General features: G+C 35.0%; 1 protein-coding gene and 1 pseudogene across 3 annotated transcripts in view; one reads left to right on the plus strand and one right to left on the minus strand.

Moving 5' to 3' along the window:
- Window positions 1-13,852, minus strand: part of BRINP3 (BMP/retinoic acid inducible neural specific 3) — a 412,309-nt gene that overhangs the window by 318,983 nt on the left and 79,474 nt on the right. The window lies entirely within an intron of this gene.
- Window positions 476-1,611, plus strand: LOC113603924 (60S ribosomal protein L12-like; annotated as a pseudogene).

Below are 13,852 nucleotides of genomic sequence, written 5' to 3' on the forward strand. Positions count from 1 at the left end.
TGCTAAGTGAAGTAAGTTGGACCGAGAAAACAAATATCATATGGCTTCACTCATATATGGAACCTGATAAAACAAATAAATAAATAAACAAAAAGCAGAATCAGATCTATAAATACAGAGAACATACTGGTGTTTGCCAGAGGGAAGGGGAGTGAGGGGATGGGCAAAATGAGTGAAGGGGAGTGTGAGATACAGGCTTCCAGTTATGGAATGAATAAGTCAAAGAAATGAAAGGCACAGCATAGGGAATACAGTCAATGATATTATAATAGTGTTGTATGGTGGCAGAGAGTAGCTATATTTGTGGTGAGCACAGCATAGCATATAGAGAAGATGGATCACTACGTTGTACACCTGAAACAAATGGAACATTGTGTATCAACAACTATATTCAAATTTGAGAAGTTTAAAAACTAAAAATAATAATAAAATAAAAAGTAATCATATGTCATCACTGGGCAGGTTTCGGTGTTAATGTCTGTTTTTACATCTGTTTCTTCTAGAGATTAAAATTTTTTGTGGACAGGAATTTGTCCTAATTTATATGTCTTGTGAAAATAGCAGAAGGAACACTTCAGCTACAAGCTAAATTCTGAAACACTCTTAAGACATGCTAGATACATGTGAATTAAGATGACTAATTTTATGGCTTTCAGCTCAGAAGAGGCAAAGGGGTGAATGTCTTTGGTCTTCCTGAATCCAGGTTCATCTGACACCAGTTGCATCCACCATGCCACCTAAGTTCAACCCCAGTGAAATCAAAGTTGTATACTTGAGGTGCACTGTGGGTGAGTCAGTGCCTTTTCTGCCCTGGCCCCAAAGACTGGCCTTCTGGGTCTGTCTACAAAAAAAGATGGTGATGGCATTGCGAAGACAACTGGTGATTGGAAGGGTCCGAGAATTACTTTGAAACTGACCATTCAGACATTAAGCACAGTGGACATATCACTTTTGATGAGATTTTCAACATTGCCTGACAGATGCAGCACCGATCTTTAGCCAGAGAACTCTCTGGAACCAAAAAAGAGATCCTGGGGACTGCCCAATCTGTGGGCTACAATGTTGATGGCCACCACTCTCATGATATCATAGATGACATCAATAATGGTGCAGGGGAATGCCCAGCTAGTTAAGAACTACAAAGAAAAATACTTCAATATTGACAACGAAAAAAAAAATAATTGACTTAATATATTAAATATTAAATATATTTAATTAAAAACACACAGTTGCCTGAACAACAAATATCTATTCTTCCAAAGAAACAACAACAAAACAAACAAATAAACAAACAACAACAACAAAAACCCAGTAGTGCCTGTAGGAAGGAAAGATAGCAATACTTCCAAAAATTCTGTGTGCGTGTGTGTGTGTGTGTGTGTGTGTGTGTGTGTTCTGAGTTACAAAAGTCCCTGACTAAAAATAGAAATCTTCTCAAGGGAGCTAATTTGTGATCCCATGTGTCTCTTCATCAGGTTACAATGGCTTCCAGCTAAAAATGAAAGTGACACTACTTGGGCATGAAATTGAGGTATAGCTTTATAAAGTACAATAAATAGTTCTCATTTAAAATTTCCCAGGGGTTTCACAGATAGAAAAATTTAAATAGGTATATTGTGCTCTTCTGTTCATTACTAGTCTACTGGTATATATAGGTACAAGTGGAACAGAAAAAGAAGCATATATCACATAGTATTTCCCTATGTTGAGTACGATGTACAAACACAAACAGAGACTGTTTCTACTTAGAAAGATGATTCTTAAAGATTCTCTGACTGTAAAAACCTCCTCTCCTGGACTGTCTATCTAATCAGATGTTCACTCTACTAGATTCTTTGGGATCAAGAACAAGTCACAATTAGGGTCATTCACTTTTAAAACTGCTAAAGCATGTCTGGCTCACCTATATTCAGCTGTTCCCTATCTTAAAGATGAATATACTGAGCCTCAAATTTATTTAAGTGGAGAGCATAAATACATACATCCTGATGATAGTGGTCTGATCACTTACAATCTATTGCTCCTTATATCAAACACTACTAGTCTAATTTCTTTTTTACACTATGTCTATTTCTATTTCTATATTTCTATTTCTATTTCATTATCACATAAAAAACATTTGTGGATTTCCCAGAAGGGTCAACATCTAAATCCTAAATGGTCAAGATGTAAGATACCACAGGTGAAGACATTTCAAATCCATGTAAGTATTTGACTAAAATATCTGGTGTGACATAGAAGAAAACTAAAAAATATTTTGTCTATTTGAATTTGTAACACATCTCCATTTATCAGGCATTAGAGATTCATAGAATATCATATCTGAAAAGGATAACAGAGATTATCACAGATTTTAAATAATGACAATTCATGTAGATTAAATTAGAAGTATAAATGTCATATAATTTAATTTTGAAAGATCACAAGACAATCTCGAATACTAACACTCAATCTTGAAACCTGTTAGCACTAGTTTATGAATTCAGAAATTTTCAGGATACAAAATCAATATACAAAATCCCATTGTATTTCTATATACTAATAACGAACTATTAGAGAAATTAAGAAAGCAACCTCATTTATAATTGCATCAAAAAGAATAAGATGTCTAAGAATAAATTTAACCAAGGAGGTCAAAGACCTTCACACTGAAAACTACGACATTAAGGAAAGAAATTGAAAAAGCTACAGATAAGTGCAAAGATAACCCATGTTCATGAACTGGGAAGAATTAATATTGTTAAAATGTTCATGCTACCCAAAGCAATTTACAGATTGAACTAAACTCTGTCAAAATTCCAACATCATTTCTCATAAGACTAGAATAAACAATCCTAAAATTTGTATGGAAACACAAAACACCTTGAATTGCCAATGCAATCTTAAGAACAGGGGCTCCTGGGTGGTGCAGTCAGTTACGCATCTGACTCTTGATCAGCTCAGGTCATGATCTCACCATTCATGAGATTGAGCCCCATATGGGGCTAACAGTATAGAGCGTGCTTGGGATTTTCTCTCTCCTTCTCTCTCTGCTTTTTCTCTCTCTCTCTTCTCTCTCTCTCTCTCTCTCTCTCTCTCTCAAAATAAATAAATAAACATTAAAAAAATAAAGAAGAAAAAAACTAGAGTTATCACAATCCTTGATTTCAAACTATATTACAAAACTATAGTAACCAACACCATACAAAATTGGCATAAAAACAGAAACATAATCAATGGAACAGAATGGAGAGCTCATAAATAAACCCATTCACATATGGTCAATTAATTTATGACAAAGGACCAACAATAAAGAAAGGACAGTTTCTTCAACAAATGGAGTTGGAAAATCTGGAAAGTTACATGCAAAAGAATGAAACCAAACACTACCTTACACCATACACAAAAATTAGCTCACAATTGAATAAAGACTTGAATGTAAAACCTAAACCATAGAACTCATAAGAAAAAAAATAGTAGTAAGTTCCTTGCTTTCAGCCTTGGCAATGGTTGAGTTTGACACCAAAAGCAAAGATAACAAAAGGAAAAATAAGCAGGTGGTATATATCAATCTAAAAAGTTTCTGCATAGCAAAGGAAACCATCAACCAAATAAAAAGACAACTGACTGAATCAGAGAAAACTTTTGCAAATCATATATCTGATAATAGACTAATTTCCAAAATATATGAAGAATTCATACAATTCAATAGCAACAAACAAAAATCAAATGATCAATAAATTAATAAATGGTCAGAGGATCTTGGGACACCTGAGTGGATCAGTCTGTTTAGTGTTCAGCTTTGGCTCAGGTCATGAATTTATGGTTTATGAGTTCAAGCCCCACATTGGGCTCACTGCTATCAGCACAGATCTCACCTGGGATCCTCTGTCCCCCTCTGTCTCTGCCTCTCCCCCACTTATACACACTCTCTCTCAAAATTAAATAAAACTTATAAAAATAAATAATAAGAAATGGACATAGGATCTAAATAGACATTTCCTCAAAGAAGATATATAGATAGCCAATAAGCACATGACAAGTTTCTCAACAGCATTGACCATCAGAAAAACACAAATCAAAACCACAATGAGATATCACTTTGCACCTGTTAAGAATGGTTATTATAAAAAAGAAATAACAATTGTTGGTGCAGATGTGGAGAAAAGGTAACATTTGTGCACTATTGGTGGAAATGTAAATTGGTGCAACCACTGTGGAAAACAGTACGGAGATTCCTCAAAACAGTAAAAATGGAACCACCACATGATCCAGCAATTTCACCTCCAAGTTTTATCTGAAGAAAACGAAAACATTAATTCAAAAAGGTATATGTACCTTCATGTTCATTATAGCATTATTTACATATAGCCACGGCATGGAAACAGCCTAAGCATTTACCAATGGATGAATGGATAAATTAATATAATATAATATAATATAATATATATATATATACACACACATAATAATGATATATATATATATACATATATATACATATAATGATGTATTATTTGGCGATAGAAAATAATGAAATCTTGATATTTGTTTTTGTTTTTAATTTTTCAACATTTATTTATTTTTGAGAGAGAGAGGCAGAGTGTGAGTGGGAGAGGAGCAGACAGAGAGGGAGACCCAGAATCCAAAGCAGGTCCCTAGCTCTGAGCTATCAGCACAGAACCTGACTTGAGGGTTGAACTCATGAACCACAAGATTATGACCTGAGCCAAAGTTGGATGCTTAACTGACTGAGCCACCTAGATGCCCCAACATTTGTGGGTTTTTTTTTAATGTTTATTTATTTATTTTGAGAGAAAAAGAGCACACATGAGTGGGAAGGGGCAGAAGGAGAGAGGGAGAGAGAGAATCCCAAGCCAACTCCACACTCAACGTGAAGCCCAACATGGAGCTCAAACTCAGGACTGTGAGATCATGATCTGAGCCAAAATCAAGAGTGGGACACTTAACCCACGGAGCCACCCAGGTGCCCTGAAGTCTTGCCATTTGTGACAACATGAATGGACCTCAAGGGCATTACATTAAGTTAAATACATCAGAGAGAGAAAGACAAATACACTTATATGTGGAATCTAAAAAAAAACAAAAACAAAAACAAAAACAAAAAACAAAACTGAGCTCCTCAGTACAAAGGATAAATTAGTGGTTGCCATAGGTGGGGGTGGAGAAGGGCATAGGCAAATTAGGCATAAGTGGTCAAAAGCTATAACACTTCTAGTTATAAAATAACTCCTGAAGATGTAATGCATTAACTACAGTTAATAATACTGTCTTATATATCTGGAGTCCAATCTTAAATATTCTGATCATATGAAAAAACAATTTATAGCTATGTAGTGATAGATGTTGACTAGACTTACTATGGTGACCATTTTGCAATATACACAAATAGAGAATCATTATGCTCTAAGCCTGAAACTAATTTGTTAGAGTATATGTTGATTGTACTTCATTTTGTTTTAAGAGGAGTATAAATAAATCATATGACTTAATTTTGAAAGAACACAGAACAACCTCAAAATGTTTTAGGTTTTTGTGGAGCCTGGGTCACTCAGTTGGTTAAGCCTCTGACTCTTGATTTCAGCTCAGGTCATGATCCCAGAGTTGTGGGATAGAGTCCCACGTTGGGCTCCGCACTGAGCGTGGAGCCTTTCTCTCTCCCTCTGCCCCTCCCTCCCACTTGTGTTCTCTCTGTCTCTGTCTCTGTCTCAAAATAAATAACATTTTAAAAAAATTAAAAATGCTTTAGGTTTTCAGGGAGCCTGGGTGGCTCAGTTGGTTGAGCCTCTGACTTCGGCTCAAGGTCAAGATCTCATGGTTCATAGGTTCCAGCCCCGCTTCGGGCTCTGTGCTGACAGCTAGGAGCCTGGAGCTTACTTCTGATTCTGTGTCTCCCTCTCTCTCTGCCCGCCCCCACCCCTCCTCATGCTCTCTCTCTCTGTCTCTCAAAAATAAACAAATGTAAAAAAAATTTTTTTAAATGCTTTAGGTTTTCAAAAATGGCTGAGAGGCAAAATCAATTCTACTGACTAGCTAATGTAAAGAAAAATAATGTTACTGGATATTGTGCATTAAATAACTGTAAAAAAGAAAGTTTAATTTAGTAAAAACTCTATTTTTTAATGTTTAGTTTTGAGAGAGAGAGAGAGAGAGAGACAGGGGGGAGGGGCAGAAAGAGAGGGAGACACAGAAGCAGGGTCCAGGTTCTGAGCTGTCAGCACAGAGCCCCACTTGGGGCTTGAACTCAAGAACCATGATATCATGATCTGAGCCGAAGTCAGAGGCTTGACCGACTGAGCCACCCAAGTGCCCCAAAACTCTGTATTTTAAGAATAATACATGTAGTCAAAGATTTATTTTACCAACTACTTAGATGTGATTGGTCACATCTGATTTCTGCCATTTTTTATGGATCGGTTTGTGTATAAACACATCTTGGTCAGTATGTGAAAACAGTAGTAGTGTTTGCTAGAGGTGACCAACCAGTGCCATCCACTTCCTTCTACCATCATAACAGAACACTTGCTTTGTTACGTTGTCTATCCCATTCAGTGCAGCCCCTGTGACGCAGAAAAGCAAACCTTACCCATAACTCCATAAATAAACCCTGATTAGTATGGGCTGGTCAAGGGAATCACAACCCCCTTATCAGTAATATTAGTGCAAGGACACTGGCATAAGTCAAGCAGATCCTATAATTCCCTGGCAACTTTTATTTTCTCAGAGTTTGGTGCCTGACTTATGGTGGTCCAGTCAGTTCTAACAAAAGACCTTATATTCCATGATTCAGGGGAAGCCTTCTCTCTCTTTTGTTGAAGGTGAACAAGGAAGCTTTCTGCCTCAGTTGCTTCCTGCAGTCATATTATAGCCCTGAGGGAAGCCTACCTCACAACAAATCCAACATGTTTTGGTATAGCACCGAATGGAGAAATACAAGGGAAATATAAACAAACTAATTGAGGGCTCAGTTATGTCTTGGAGTGTACCAAAGTTCAGACTGTCTAACGTGTCTTTTTGTTTAAGCCAGAGGTGTTTTAGTGTGCCCCATGGCTAGCAAGATAAGCCTCGGGTGAGAAATTGATTAAGATGTGCATCCTGGGTCCCATCCCAGACCAACTGGATCAGGAACTTAAGAGTGTTGTCTATGGATATGTGAGGGCTGTACAAGATATCAATGCCATTTTCAAATGCATCAAAGGTTAAGAGGTATTAATGTGAATATGAACCACTTTTGAGTCAATATTTCTATTAATCATAGTCATATGTACTCTAATAAAAAAAACCAATCGTTTCTATCAAATGTGCCATTTATACATATGTAGTCACCAAAATAATGCTCTATTTTAAAAATATTTTTAGTAAATTTTCATTAATTTTAATGGAACTTATTTAAAAAACCATAATTTAAAATTATACTATACATCTATATTTTCAATCTGTAAATATTACTTTCATTCAATGAACAAAAGGAAGGTCCAGGCGTATTTCACCAAATTATAGTAGGTAAGAAAAATATATTGATATCTGCTTCTGGTACCTAACACGGAGTTCCTAAATCCCTTGAAATATCCTGAGTCATAGGAGTCCTGGGAGCATTTTTTTTTTTTTTTGTAATAAAGTGACTAGGTATACGTGTGGAAGAGGATTGGTCACCAGAAAAATCAAGTCCTTGTTAGAAGCTTGGAATTTTTAGTCCCACTTTTACCCTCTGGGAAGGGCAGAGGGGCTGGTGATTGAGTTAATAGTTGATCAAGCCTATGTGATGAAGCCTCCATAAAAATCCATAAACTATGAGGTTCGGAGAGCTTCTGGTTTGGGGAACATATCCATATGTGGGGAAGATGGCACATCCTGACTCACCAAATACAGAAGCTCCTGGGCTTGGAATCCTTTTGGACCTTCCCTTGTTCTGGCTGTTCGTCTGTATCTTTTACCATATCCTCTATAATAATCTGGAAAAGCATAAGTGAGTATTTTCTGAAGTTCTGAGAACCACTACAGCAGTGTATCCAACCTGAGAAGAGAATCATGGGAACCCTTAATATTTAGCCAAGTTGACACAAGTGTGGGTAACTGAGGGATCCACTACTTGTGACTGGCATGTAAAATAAGAGACAGTCTTATGGAACTGAGCCCTTAACCTATGGGGTCTGTACTAACTTGGTTGTTAGGACTGTAGGACCCCAGATGGTGTCTGGAGAAATGGGAAATTGGTTGGTATGAGGAAAAAAAAACCTACATATTTACTGGTAGAAGTGTTGTCGTGTGAATAAAAAGAAACCATAGTATCCTTATAGTAGACATGTTTTTTCCTTACCAGTCTATCATGAAAAAATCTAAATAGTAGTTAATAGTAAAAATACATTTTCATAATCACTAGAATATCAATCTTGAGAATAAATCCACATGAAACATTCTTAAATGGATGCTGATGTCATGTGTGCAAGTATGTATATTTGTATGTATGGTATATATTTTTTTTCTCTAAAGAGACTTAAAGAAATTGAAGTAATATATTTTTACATTAAAAAAAATTACATGGTTGATTATGGTTTCATTTGTGAAATTATAGGCAATTTTAAAAATTGTAGAAATATATGCAATAAATATATTCATATGCTCCTCAGCTGAAAGACTTTTAAACACATGAACATTCAAATGTTAATGTTCTGTAATAGCTCCTTCTTATTATAAATTAAAATTAGTTACATTATCTTTATACTTAATAGCAACTATCAATTTTAGAAATCCAATTTACTTTAAAACATCCTTTCAGACTCTATGCTAAAATTTCTTTGAAGGTGTCTCCAGAGAAGGAGGCTTTGCCATTAAAACCATCCAGTCTATTCACAGAACAGATGAAAGAGTCCTAGGTTCACATACTGATGCTGGACATACTAGAAAATCAGAATCAAGCTTTACACGCATCAGAACACAGAGTTTAATGTTCAAGCTTGACCAGTCTATAAAACAGGCCAAATGAAAAATTTTGAAGTCTCAAAAAAAAAAAAAAAAAAAGAAAAAGAAAAGAAAAGAAAAAAAAGCACCCTAGTCACAGTGATCTGGTCAACTTTTCTGCCATGACTTTATAGGTGCGCTTACTTTGAATTGTTTTAAAATATTAGATTTCTCTTTATTATCAAAACATTTTTCCTACTGTCCTGAAAACATAATGTTCTGAATCAATAAATTATACATGCAAATTATCTGAAAATTGTTCAATACTGAATTAGCCTCGCAAGTGTGAACCTGAAGAAACAAAGTAAACAGCCTATAATCTAACTTGATGTAAGTCAAATTACAGTATTCTGGCTCCATGGGAAATATTTATTAAATTGGTACTCAGTTAACCCATTAAGTTCTGCTGGGTGAATCACTTGAATTCTTTTTTTTTTTTAATGTTTATTTGAGAGAGAGAGAGAGAGAGAGAGAGAGAGAGAGAGAGAGACCAAATGTGAGCAAGAAGGAGTGGGGGGCAGAGAGAAAGGGAGACACAGAATCTGAAGCAGGCTTTAGGGGCTGACACAGGGCTGGAACTCATGAACCACAAGATCATGGCCTGAGCCAAAGTCGGATATTTAACCAACTGAGAACCCAGGCACCCTGAATCACTTGAATTCTTAAGGCAAGTCTGCATAGCACCCCCATTTGGTTCTAAGTTTCTAACAGGGTGAAAACAGAATGAGTGCAATTAAAATGCCTGCCAAAATCATATGTGGAAAGAAGAGAAATCAACATCACCATCAAATAAGCAGGGATGAGCCCATTGTCTTCACTGCCTAACACAGAACAAATACATGTACATGAGTACATGAATAATTTAATAATTGCAGGAGGAATTAATCAATATATCAGTGGATCACAGTATGAATAAGGAATGCACTCTCTAAGGGAAATTATGAACTAAAGGGTGATTCTGTAGATAAATTGAAAAGTATTGAGGTTCTTCCATGTTTTGGAGCTCTTTCTTTAAATTCTCTTGGTATTTAATACTAATTCTCTTTAATGTAATCCTTCTCATCACTAAATATACTGATTTTGAATCATTATCCCCATCCCCATAGGTAATTGCATAATATCTCCACACCCAAGTGAAAATCGAAGAGGGAAGTTTTTGGCTCAGAAAGCAATGTGTATTTTAAGCAGAACTTCGTAAGGGAATGTGTGAAATATATCTGAAGTCATTTGTACTCTACAATGTGCCAGATAACATATCTACCTTATCTCATTTAATCCTCAAGAAAAACTCCAGGCGATAGTGATAATCACTCCATGTAACTACAAACAACCAAATCTGAGCAGAAGAAAAAGTAAAATTATACTTGAACCCTGCCTGTGAACACCATAGTCCATGCTCTTTAAATCAAATTACTGGTTATACTGCAGTTTTGTTTCCTATGGTTTTGTTATTTGCAAGTTATCATTCTAATAAAACAAACTTCAGTCCTTCGCAAACCAAAATTAATAGCAGTAGCTATTGTGTAGCCAGGAGCACAATCTGACACCTTTGAAAGGTTATTACAGAAAGAAGGAAAATGAATCCACTGAAGAAATCCATGGCCCAGGGCTGAAATTTAATAAAAGTTTATATTGTACTTCTAGAATAATTTTGTTTGATGGGCAAATGGAACCATGCTAAAAACATGTGGTCACTTTTTCTTAATAAACTTATAGAGGCTCACAACTTCATAAAACACATTTATTAACGTATTTACTTCCTTCACTTGGAGAAGAATGGCAATTACTAAAAATGTTCTCATATTTGCATAGCAACCAAGACAGAAGTAATTAACCAATGGATAAAAACTATCTTTAGTAAAAAAACAATTAATGATAATAGTACCTTAAATTTATAAAGCACTTTATAGTTTTCAAGCCTCTTTCATACACATTATGTCATTTAGCCCTTCAAGAGCTTGGTGAGATTTCCAGGGAAGATCAATTATTAACCCAGTTTTATGGGTGAGCAAAGTAAGGCTCAGAAAGATTAAGTGTCTTACCTAATAATACACATAGTTTTATGGTGGCATTTATATATTATTATTAAAGTCAAATGTCTTTCTGGATTTTGGGGGGTCCTCTCTTTTAACAGCAATGGTTTTACTATCTGGGATGGAGTTTTACAGTTTCCCAGTTTTCAAGACGGTTTAATCTAAAAATTATAACTGAATAGTTTCCATGAAAAAAATAACCATAACATCCCATAAACATGACTTTTAAAAATCCTGCAGTAATATTAGGTTAGTATATTTCTAATACAGAAAACCAAGAACATAAACAAATGAACCAAAAAGGAAGCAATTGTTCTTCAGCTTATTGAAATAAAAAGGGCATCCATGCCCTGCATCAACAGTTCCTGAATTTTAGGATTAACACTACCACATTCTTAGTTTGTAGTAATAAAAAATATTTTCCAAGAATCATCGGCATGTCACATTCTTTCTTAGCATGAATAACGATGAGCAGTTTTGAGCTCTATGATGCTGCAAGATCACAGAGAATGCAGCTTGGAGGCTTACCATAGAAATTAGTGCAGTGTCACATTAGCAAGCAAGACACAGAGAAACAAAATTCAAACTGAAGGAAACGCATTGCCAGATATAATTCTCTGAAATAAAGCAAAAACATGCAACAATATTGTTTTAGTTTTCAGTTTAAGGTTTCTGAATTCCAAAGGTGGATTTGGGGATTTCATTTGCAATCATCCTTTACCATGCTAGATTTGCTGCTGTCACTGTATCAGATGGACAAAAGAGTAGCAAAATTAATCCAAATATATTCAGGTAATAGGACTGAAGACTAATCAGCCAGATCGATGTGTCTTTTTCATCGTTTTACTTAGGTGATGCAGCGTGCCTAGGAACATTCAACGAATACCTGATGATTTGGGCTGTTGAGGCAGCAGGATTTTGCCCATTCCTTCATTTGCATATTTTAAATTTGACTTCCAAGTTGTCTTAAGTACTGTGAAACTGTTAGCTGCTAATACTACAACAGCTGCAGAAGTAAAACTGTAGACATGGCTATAGGGCACTGATATTAAACTCAGCTCTACCACTAAATCTTTATGTTCCCAGTTCTTAGGCACAACTGCTGTACTGGCTGCTTTCTTTCATCTTTCTGAGAAATCAGCAAGAATAATATAAGATGCTTCAGAGTAGTCACCTATCCATCATTATCCTTTAATATGTTATGGACCATGCTTTATAAGCTTAACACAAATCACATTATCCTACTATTTCTGCTAGACCTGTATTTTCACACCACTACAAGAATAAGAACTATCTGGATGAATCTCCTGACAGATCAGATTTTAATCTCAAGTGATATAAAATACAATGTATTTTAGTTTGGCTTTTTCCTCTCTTATTTTGCAATAATTCAATACAGCTTTGAGATGAACTGAGATACATGCTGCCGGGCTGTCATATACATCCAGTTAATTTATAATAGGCAAGCATCGTATATGCTGAAAACAGTTTGTCATCATGAGCCAAGAGTTTCCTCGAAAAACCTTTAGGATCTCCTGTCTAATTTCCTCCAGAAAAAAAAAAAAAAGTGCCCCATGAAAACTCTACCAAATCTAAATAAAACAAAACCAAAAACTAATAAAGTTTAAATGAAAATGATAAAACAGTTTCACTCACTAATTAATTTAGTTACTTTTATAGCTAATTCACTTTAATTAAAGCCTTGAAAGTGAAGGAAGATCAGTACAAACTCAAAGGTTTCACATGAATATTATCGAGGCTTTCTTTGGTCAAATTAGATGCCAGATTACAGCCAATCTTAAAATATTTCAGTCTAAGGTACTAGCCATGTTCCTTGAACTGAAACTCTTTGATCATTACAGGACAAGTTTTGTAGCAGCAGCAAATCAATTTATTGAGTAAAAAAATTATACATTGTTTGAATTTTGTCAGCAACTCTGAGGGCCACACCCACAAAAGATGGGTGTTCTTGCAATTAAAAATCAACACAGTTCTGGTTTACCACCTTACATAATAGATTATCAAATCCACCTATGTTATATGGCAATCTAAAATATTTGAATCCCTCTACACTCAAGAAATGGTATTGGCATGTATAGTTCTCTCCATAAAGTATAAACTTAAAGGCATTGCTGTTACCCAATTCTTTGGTAAACCCTGGCGGAAAGGAGTGATGTTCGAGAAAAGATTTATGCATCATACAGTTTATACATTCAATGCATTAAAACTCTAATTTATATCAAGTTTAATATCTGGAAATGAGAACATACATCATTAATATAAAAAATTAATAATTTATCTTTTTAACCAAACAAGTACTGTTTTAAATGTTATGCTTTTCATGTTTATTCAGAGAAAATGCTGTGTATGATATAGTTCCAACCCCCTCAAAAAATGTCTGTTCTTTTCTATGTTTATGTATTTTTTCACATTTTTGTGATTTCTTTTTATTTTTTCTATTTTTTATAAAATCTTCTTTTAATTATATCAGATAAAACTTATTTAAAAAAATTGTTCTCCACCTTATCTTGCATCAACATTTTATTGTAGGTGTTTTAATTGCTTAACCTATAAAACTAGAGAGCTGAACTATACCCAAGGGTCATTTCCATTCTAAAAAGCTCTGATTTAAAGATCTGAAATTACCAATTAATAGAAAAGATTGATCTTACTGATGAATTCAAAGCACAAAGGTCAGTGAAGTTTATTTACTAGTACTTTTTTATTTTCTTTTTAAAAACCATATATGTAACGTCTTTTCTATCAATTATACTAGATCATCAATTCTCAAGTGAGTGATTCAGCCCCTCCCCCTGCCACGAGGCTATTTATCACAGTCTGCAGAAATTTTGGTTGTCAAA

This window comes from Acinonyx jubatus, chromosome E4 (assembly GCF_027475565.1).
Source record: "Acinonyx jubatus isolate Ajub_Pintada_27869175 chromosome E4, VMU_Ajub_asm_v1.0, whole genome shotgun sequence".
NCBI classification, from domain to species: Eukaryota; Metazoa; Chordata; class Mammalia; order Carnivora; family Felidae; genus Acinonyx; species Acinonyx jubatus.